The following is a 10104-nucleotide window of genomic DNA, read 5'->3' as shown; positions in this document are numbered from 1 at the left end:
TTGTTTTGTTTGTTTTGGGGGTTTTGAGACAGGGTTTCTCTGTAGCTTTAGAGCCTGTCCTGGAACTAGCTCTTGTAGACCAGGCTGGCCTTGAACTCACAGAGATCCGCCTGCCCTGCAGTCTAAATTCCTTTGGAAGGTTGTTTTGCTTACTGGAACAGTCTTTCCTCCTAAGCAGCTTTGAATGATTATCCATGAGAGCATGTTTGCCAAGGTGGTTATTACTAGTTTTAATGTGACGATTATGGTTGTAAAGAACTCATTTACTATCATCCAAATTTCAGCTGCACATGCGTGCTGGAGAGCCATGAGAGGAGTGTGGGTGTGCGGACTGCACAACGGGGCAGTGCCTCTGTAGTTGGGTTTCGTAATATTAACAACAGATGAAACGCAGTTGACACATTCAAATCTTTGTTCTCGAGCACAGAAAATAACTGATTTAAGCTATTGCCACTCAGGAGGCAAGGCAGAGGCAGGAGGATCTGAGTTTGAGGCCAGCCTGGTCTCCTGAGTGAGTGCCTAGCCCACTTAGGATATTTTTGAAGGACACCTTAGAGAGACTTTTATCAGGTGGGGGAGGTGACTCGGTGGATAAAAACACTTGCTCTGAGTGCTTGAAGACCTAAGTTAGAATCCCCAGAAACCGCACAAAAGCTGGATACGATTGTGTAACTTACCTCAGCTCTTATCTGTCGGGAACAGTAACTGGGTCCCAGTGTCTGCTTCTGTCACCCTAGCCTTCTTACCTGTAGCTACCATGTATGAGTGTGTCTTCATCTACATCGGTCAGGCTCTTGTTCATATCAGCAATGCCTGCTGGGAGCTCTACTGCCTGGAACATGGCATCCAGCCTGATGTCCAGATGCCAAGTGACAAGTCTTGCCTTGGCAATCACATGCTCTGGGCAGTGTTCATACGACTGGAACCCACAGTTAGTGATGAAGTTCACACTGGTACCCACCACCAGCTCTTTCACCCTGAGTAGCTTATCACAGGCAAGGAAGATGTTGCCAATAACTCTGCCCAGGGCCACCACACCATTGGCAAGGAGATCATTGACCTTGTCTTGGACCTAATTTGCAAGCTGGCTGGCCAGTGCATGGGGCTTCAGGGCTTCTTGGTTCTCCACAGCTTTGGTGGGGGAACTGGCTCTGGGTTCACCTCCCTGCTGATGGAGCGGCTCGCTATTGATTGTGGAAAGAAGTCCAAGCTGGAGTTTTCTACTTATCAAGACCTCAGGTGTCCACTGCTATGGCTGAGATCTGCAATTTCATCCTCATCACCTATGTGGCCCTGAAGCACTCTGACTGTGCCCTCATGGTAGACAATGAGGCCATCTATGGCAACCATTGTAGAAGCCTTGGCATTGAGCACCCAACCTACACTGACTTTAGCCACCTTATTAGTCAGAGTGTGTCTTCTACCACTGCTTCCCTCAGATTTGATGGGGCCCTGAGGGTAGACCTGACTGAATTCCAGACCAGCCTGGTGCCCTACCCTCGCATCCACTTCCCTCTGGCCACATATGCCCATCATCTCTGCTGAGAAAGCCTGCCATAAGCAGCTTTCTGTAGCAGAGATCACCAATGTCTGCTTTGAGCCAGCCAACCAGATGGTGAAATGTCACCCCCACCATGATACATGGCTTGCTGCCTCTTGTATGTGGTTTCTTGTAGGAGGAGAGAGCTGCTTGTTGGTTCCCAGCCGCCCGGCTAGCTTAGACCCAAAATAATCACACAGAAACTGTATTAATTAAATCACTGCCTGGCCTATTAGCTCTAGCTACTTATTGGCTAACTCTCACATATGAATTTAACCCATTTCTATTATCTGTGTATCGCCTCGTGGCTGTAGCTTACTGGCTAAAGTTCTGGCATCTGTCTCCGGCGGGGCTACATGGTGTCTCTCTCACTCCACCCAGCCTCCTTTCTCCTGGTATTCACTTTAGTTTTCCATGCCTAGCTCTGTTCTTTTGCCATATCACAGGCCAAGACAGTTTCTTTATTCATTAGTCAATAAAAGCAGCACATAGATAGAAGGACCTCCCACACCAGTTCCTAAAGATGTCAGTGATGCCGTTACCATTATCTAGATCAAGCACAGCATCCAGTTAGTGGCCTGGTGCCCACTGGATTCAAGGTTGTCATTACTTACCAATCTCCCACTGTGGTACTTGGTAGAGACCTGGCCAAGATCCAGAGAGCTGTTGCACGCTGAGCAAGACCACAACCATTGCTGAGACCTGGACTTGCCTTCATCACAAGTTTGACCTGATATATGCCAGGTGTGAGGTGTGCCTTTGTACACTGTATGTGGGTGAAGGCATGGAGGAAGGGGAGTTCTCTGAGGCCTGTGAGGACTTGGCTGCCCCAGAGGATGATGAGGTAGCTGGTGTGGATTCTGTTGAAGGAGAGGGTGAGGAAGAAGGAGAGGAATACTAATCCACTCTTTCAGACCTTGGATCTTGTCAGACTTCCAGAACTTCAGCTTCAACACTAGCTGACAAACATTAGGGCTTATGTACTTGTAGTGATATTTCATTTGTATTTTAATAAATAAAGCTTGCCTGAAGATCAGAGAGTAAAACATCCCCACTGTGGGTCAGCCTTACAGACCAGGCAGTGGTGACACACACCTTTAATCCCAGTAGCCACACTAGTTGCCATAGAAGCTGGGCAGTCATGGTACATGCCTTTAATCCCAGTTCTAGAGAGGAATATAAGGTGGGAGGAGATAGCTCTCAGACACAGTCTCATTCTGAGGATTCCTGGAGGTAGGATAGCCATTCCAGATTGAGGTAGAGGTAAGAACCCATGGCTGGCTGTTTTGCTTTTCTGACCTTCATGTTGAACCCCAATATCTGTCTCTGGGTTTTTATTAATAGTGCTATGTGTACTGTCTGGTTTTATGTCAACTTGACATGTGCTGGAGTCATCAGAGAGGAAGGAACCTCAGTTGAGAAAATGCCTCCATAAGATTCAGCTGTTAAGCATTTTCTCAATCAGTGATCAGTGAGTGGGACAGGGTGGGGCCATCCCTGGGCTGGTGCTCCTGGGATCTATAAGAAAGCAGGCTGAGCAAGCCATGCGAAGGAAGTCAGTAAGCGGCACCCCTCCATGACCTCTGCATGCTGCCTCCAGGTTTCTGCCCTGTTTGAGCTCCTGTCCTGACTTCCTTTGAAGATGAACAACAATGTGGAAGTGTAAACTGAATAAACTCTTTGCTCCCAAACTTGCTATTTGGTCATGGTTCTTCACTGTAGCAATAGAAACCCCAAGACAGCTTCTAGTTGTGTTATTTTCCTTCTGTGATCATGTGTGCTTCTTCTCCATGTGGAATTGTAAGTTTTTTTTTCCATAATGTCTGTAATCCCAGTGTTCCATGGGGAGCATTGAGATAAAGATAGGGGAATCCCTGTACATAGCACAGGTTTCTATAATCCCAATTAGCTGTAAAATAAACTACAAACACACCTGAGGTACAAAGTGTCATGCCAGAAACCAAGTTCTGTGCTTAAGGAACAAGCTAGTGATTGAAGGCAAACTCACAACACCTCACCTCCTCCTTATATCTTCTGTGTATTTTTCCAAGAAGGAAAACAAACTCTCTCTATGACAAAGGGACTAACTGGAGGCAGCCTCAGACACCAGGAAACGAACCTCAAACACACACTGCTGCCTAAGTTGGGCGACCCTAAAACACCTGCAGCAGAGTGGGTACCATTGTGTTCCTACACGGCATTTCTTGATATCTTGCCTGTTTAAAACATGGAGTGGGAAGAATGTTTTAATCCTGAGATTTTACTCTTGTAACCTAGGAACAATAATTTGAGGCTGCTTCTAAGTAGGTAAGTGTTGCCATGGAGACCCAAAGAAACGTCTCTGAGGGCTCTTTCTGTATAGAGCTTACCACTACAAAACTGACATGAACTTCCAGGGATCCCCGTGAGATTTAGGGACAATTGCGCTTGCTGAGCCTTCAGGCTTTATTAGTCCTCAAAAAACTTTTAAGAAAGAATGTCCAGATATACTATCTATTAGAAAATAAAATGGTTTAACCTCTATTGAGAAGAATTTATGAATCACCATCAAAATTACAGAAAAACATACTCTTTAAACTGGCAGGTTTTTTCTTAGAGTTTATTCCACACACATACGTATTTCATCCTATAGATAAGTACAGCAAACACACACACACACACACACTACATCATGTATACGTGAGGCATTTTGTTGTAATATTATTGGTAATGGAAAAACATTACAATAGAAATTTTTAATATTTAGTTGTTTGTTTATGTGAGCAATATGCTATGGTGCACGTGTGGGTCAGAGGACAGTCCATAGGGATTGTCTCTTCTTCCACCAGGTGCGTTCTGAAGTTCAAACTCAGGGTTTTCAGGTCTGATGACTAACTCGGTTGTTGTCGACCTGATACAACTGAAGAATTGTTTTCATCAGATTGGTCCGTGTCTGTGAGTGTTCTCTTAATGGTTAACTGATGTAAAGGGACCCAGCCCACTGTGGGCAGAACCATCTCTAGAAAGGCGGACAAATGAGTGAGTTAGGTGGCAGTCCTTTGTGGCCTGACTTCCGGTCTTGGCTTCCCTAGATGACGAACTGCAAACAGTAAGTCAAATAGACATTCTCCCGTCCTCCGGTAGGTGTTGGCCAGTGTTCTATCACAGCAACAGAAGAGCAAGCGGGAGCACCAGGCTCTCGGCAGCAAGTGCCTTTGTCCACTGAATCATCCTGCTAGCCCCCGGTCTCAGTTAATTTTCTATGGCTGTGAAGAGACACCACAGCCAAGGCAACTTATAAAGGAAAGCAGTTCATTAGAATCTCACTGACAGTTTGAGAGGGCTAGTCTATTATCATCACGGCAAGGAGCGTGGCAGTAGGCATGCATGACTTTGGAACAGTAGTTGAAAGCTTACACGTTATCTATGGGCAGCAGACAGAGAGAGAGAGAGAAAGAGAGAGAGAGAGAGAAGAAAGGAGGGAGAGGGAGGAGAGAGGGGGGAGAGAAGAAAGGGAGAGAGAGAGGGAGAGGGAGGGAAAGAGAGGGAGCCGCTGATCTTGGTGTGGACTTTTGAAATTTCAAAGCCCACCCTCAGTGACACATCTCTGACAAGGCCACACCTCCTAATCCCAAACAGTCTATTAACTGGGGACCAAACAAGCATTCAAATACTTGAGTATTATGGGGCCATTCTCATTCAAACTACCATACCATCAGGTTTTTTTTAAATTTTCTTTTTCTTTCTTCTTTTTCCTTTGTGTGTGTGTGTGTGTGTGTGTGTGTGTGTGTGTGTGTGTGTGTGTGATACAGGGTTTCTCTGTGTAGCCCTGCCTGTCCTGAAACTCACTCTGTAGACCAGTCTGGCCTCGAACTCACGGAGATCCGCCTGCCTCTGCCTCCTAAGTGCTGGGATTAAAGGTTTGTGGCCCCACTAACAGCACAATTTTCTGTTAATAAGGGGCAGATTAAATAAAGTATGGAAAGGGACAGGTTAAATAAAGTATAAAAAGAGACAGGTTAAATAAAATATGGAATACTGTGGCCATTTTGGTGTAAAATGATATATAAAGTATGTTACATTCAAAGGAAAGCAGTGTATGGGATGGTGTGTACAGTATCTTTGACAGGACTTAGCATAGTGTGCTCCTTGTTTTCCCTGTGTGGAGTGGAACTGCAAATGTTGTATGGGACTAGGAGGGGCTCCCTTTAGTGTTCGTATTTTACTATACATATATTTTAAGTATTTTCGAATTTTGAGACATATAAATGCACCACTAAAAGAACAAATAAAATAAGTTGTAATGAAGCCTGACCCGAACAGTTTTTGCACACTGCTCTAAGGCACTCCGTATTGGATCAGACACTGTTTTCAGCTGTGCTTTGCCCAGGTGACTCCGTTTTGCAAACGGTAGAGGCTGTAGGGGGCACAAGGTCTTTGTGCTCACAGATGAGTACTGGGGAAACCAGGAGTGCTAAGCACCAAGGCTTGTCTCTTCCACAGAAGGGGCACGTGTACCTGCTTTCCCCAGGAGGCTGGGAGTGGATGCTGTTAATAGCCTGGTGAGTTACGCTGTCTCTAGGGTCAGGCCACACGTGAATCCCCAGACTCTCCTTCCTTAGCCTTTTATCTTTAGATTTGTTACTCGATCAATAGAAACCATCCTTAGTGGAGACGTACTTTATAGTCTGGTGACTTCTGAGTTATCTGGATGACTGAGACCACACAAAATCCTGGGTCCTTAAGCTATGAAACCCACCTTCATGGTGTAGATCACACGTACTTTATAAAAGAGTTTTGATGTGGTGGTGCCTTCAGTTTTATTGTGCACAAGGGATTGAGATAATGTTACCAGCAAACTTCTTTTCAGAGTTGTTCTGTATTTTAATTTGTCCACAGTAAACTGCTGGTGTCAGACTTTAAGAGTCTGAACCACACCAGCCTCTGAGTCATGTTGAATGGATTTCCTTTTTAACTCCGACCATTTGTCACTCTGACAGCCGCAGCATTTGCAGGGACCTCAACAACAAGCTGTCAGTGGGCACCATTATACACACAAATACAAGTTACTTTGAACCAGAAACTTGCTGCTAAGTTTAATATCTTACCTAACCACCTTCAGTGACTCTCTTTGTGTCCATGGATCAACTCCGCCTCTGCCTCCAGTGAGGCCTCTTTGAACACTAACAACAACAAATTGCATTTATTTATTTATTTATTTATTTATTTGTGTGTGTGTGTGTGTGTGTGTGTGTGTGTGTGTATGTACTGTGGGACACTATTTTTGGAAGACAAGAATAAATGTCAACTCATCCCAGATAGGGAACCAACCAAGCACAGACCAAAGTAAGGACATCACACAGTCCAACTTGGTGGACCAAGAGTTTTATTGGGGTTACTTATGGGAATATGGGTGAGAGGTTGCTTGTAGAAGCAAGAATGACTCAATGAAGCTGCATCAGGAACAGTAAACCCCAAAACAAGAGGGAGCTCATGAAAGAGGAACCTGGAGGGCACTGTTTGACTTGTAGGAGCTGAAGTGGCCAGAGAACAGTGCTCTTTAGGTAGCTTGGCTGGACTGTGGCTCAGCCAGGAACTCAGCTGGTTCCTCTTCTGAGAGTCAAAGTATCATTTTAAGTTTTAATTACTATACTTTCTAGATCCATGAAACAAAATGGCTCTTCTCTGCAAGACCCTTGTCCAAAAACAGATAGTTTCTGAAGTGTTGGGGACTATTGTTTATGATAGATAACAACTCACATGCTCTCTACTCCCCCAAACACTTTGGTTTGACCCACTAGATATACTTGATCACATGGGGGTGGGAAGTACATAGGCAGGAAATATGTCAACACGTATGCTTGCCCCTGATTGGACCTGATGGGAAATGCAATGAATTATGGGTTTTCCTTCTTAAGCCCTTGCAAAATGTGATTTGAGGCCATGTTTTCTGGGAAACTAGAGATGGACCGGGCCAGAGCCCATCCTTCTGGCCAGTATTTAATTAAAACTTGCTTCAAGTGTGGTTTAAAATTGTGATAGCAGCATTACTTTCGATTGGTGGGATTAACATATTTAGCAAGATACAGACCACCCACCCAAATTGTAAAACTGGACCTTCACTCTGAAACTCCAGGACTGAGGGTCCACTTCAGGAGGCACAGGCCTTGAGATGTTCCAAGGCTCTGAGGCTGCCTTCAGTTTGTGGACTATTGGGTGAACCGCCATGCCTGGAAAAGCAGCAAACATCTATGAAGGTTTTCTAGTGAGCTAGAGTCTGGTTCTGTTCTGTGGGATCCTTCTCTGGGAAGTGGAGGGGGTTCAGTGAGACCCCACTCTTCTCCCACCCAGGGCATATAGTGAGAAGTTGCCCCCCCCCATCTGGTTCTGTTTGAAAAGGTTTTGTTTGTTTCCCATGGAAAGTTTTGTCTCTGTTTTCTGGTGTTTCTGTGAGTTTTGTTGCATTTTTGTCTTGTTGAAAAGTCTTGTCTGAGTTTTCTGGTGTGTCCAAAAGTTTTGTTGTAAGCATGGAGCTATGATAAACCGGGTCCAATATCTTTGCTGTCTTTGTGTCTGCCAGCCAGAAGTCACATAGCAGCTTCTATGGCCAGGGCTCAGAATTTATTTCTGAGCTCTCTGGTCATTGGGTTTAAGTTAACAGGAGTTTGGATGTCTTTTTGGGTGTGGATAACTTTAATGTTGTGTTTTGCTGTTGTATTTTACTGGAAAGTTGGCTCTAGAGTTGGGTTATGGTGTCTCCCTTCTCTAGACCCAAATAAAGTTTCCTTTAGGTCCTTTGCCAGTCTGGACCGCCTAGCACAGTGACAGGGAAAAGAAAGCAAAGCAGAACAGCCAGAAAAACTAGACTTGGTATATGTGAACATCCTGTACTTCAAGATTTATAAGTTTATTTTGTTGAATATGGTTAAAAATCTGTAAAATCTATGAAAAAGGTTAAAACTGGGAGTTGACAGTTTAACATGTACGCATAGGTAATCTAAAGGAATCATATGGCACAGTTCCATTCTGGGATATGAGCAACATGTACTTTGCCCCCATCTTTGGGCAGCCATGTATCTGGCAGCAATCTTTGATAGGGTTGGAGGAGACTGATGCCATGTGACCTCACCACCATCTTGATTAAAGGTGAATAGGCCTACAAAGGAGGCAGCAATGGGTCTCTAAATATTTCTAAATATTAGTGCTGTGGGATGATGCCTTTGTACACTGTAAAGATTTGTAACTCATATTGGTTTAATAAAAGGCTGATTGGAGGCCGGGCGGTGGTGGCACACGCCTTTAATCCCAGCACTCGGGAGGCAGAGGCAGGTGGATCTCTGGGAGTTCGAGGCCAGCCTGGTCTACAAGAGCTAGTTCCAGGACAGGAACCAAAGCTACAAAGAAACCCTGTCTCGAAAAACCAAAAAATAAATAAATAAATAAAATAAAATAAAAATAAAAATAAAAGGCTGATTGGCCAGTATCAGGTAGGAAGTATAAGTGGTCTGATGAGATGAGGAGAATTCTGGGAAGAGGAAGGCAGCGTCAGTTGCCAGGCAGCTTCAGAGGAAGCAAGATGAGAATGCTGCACTGAGAAAAGGTACCAAGCCACGTGACTAAACTTAGATAAAAATTATGAGTTAATTTAAGTTGTAAGAGCTAGTTAATATAAGTCTGAGCTAATAGGCCAAACAGTTTATAGTTAATATAAGCCTCTGTGTGTTTCTATGGGACTGAATGGCTGTGGGACCAAGCAAGACAGAAACTTCCATCTACAGATAAGAGTGGATTTTTTGTATGATAATTCCTGTCCTGTCCTAAAAACAAAGTTTACAAAAGATGGAATTTAAAAACAATACTTGTTTAATAAGTTATTAAAGCTGCACATTCATTCATATCCAAGAATTTACCTTGCACTGGCAGCTAAACTTTGTAACAATGGGGAGTCCCGCAAGTGATATCGGTTTTAAGATATGAAGGGATAGCTGGGTGGTGGCGCACGCCTTTAATCCCAGCACTCAAGGCAGAGTCAGGTGGATCTCTGTGAGTTTGAGGCCAGCCTGCTCTACAGAGAAAGTTCCAGGACAGCCAGTACTGTTATACAGAGAAACCCTGACCAAAGGGGGAAAAAAAAAGAAAAAAGAAAGAAAGATATGAAGGGATCATGGGGAACAACTGAGGCCTGGCAATGTGTGCTTGGGCTGGCATTCCTAAAGATGACCCAGTTTTGGAAATGCTGGTGACATGTGATAGTCACCAAAAACACCAGTCACAATGAAGTGGAGCAGGGTGGGATCAGAAGACAGGCTATGTCTATGCTGCAAAGTGTGGGGCCAAAAAAAGATGATCCAAGCACCTCGAGAAAACCCAAAGGATTGTGACTGAGTAGTATTCATTCCTAATGGACTTTGAATTGTTTACACTGTTGGAGCTTGGTTTTGTCTTATGCAGATTGTGGCTGTGACTTATATCTTCCCTCTTGAAATAAAGAAGCTACTTTAGATTGATATTTGCAGGAGGACACAGTTGAGAGACTTTAAACTTTTTTAAGAGGAAATTTTTGAGGTTTACAGATAATTTAAATT

The 10104-nt window shown here is 44.2% G+C and overlaps 1 pseudogene; it reads left to right on the top strand.

Annotated features, from left to right (window-relative positions):
- The first annotated feature begins 757 nt into the window (after window positions 1-757).
- Window positions 758-2441, top strand: LOC126513250 (tubulin alpha-1B chain-like; annotated as a pseudogene).
- Window positions 2442-10104: the final 7663 nt, after the last annotated feature.

This window comes from Alexandromys fortis, unplaced genomic scaffold, assembly GCF_014885135.2.
Source record: "Alexandromys fortis isolate MF-2015 unplaced genomic scaffold, M_Fortis_MF-2015_v1.1 scaffold_127, whole genome shotgun sequence".
NCBI classification, from domain to species: Eukaryota; Metazoa; Chordata; class Mammalia; order Rodentia; family Cricetidae; genus Alexandromys; species Alexandromys fortis.
Note: the sequence above shows the minus strand (reverse complement) of the source record. Positions and strands in the feature narration are given on the sequence as shown.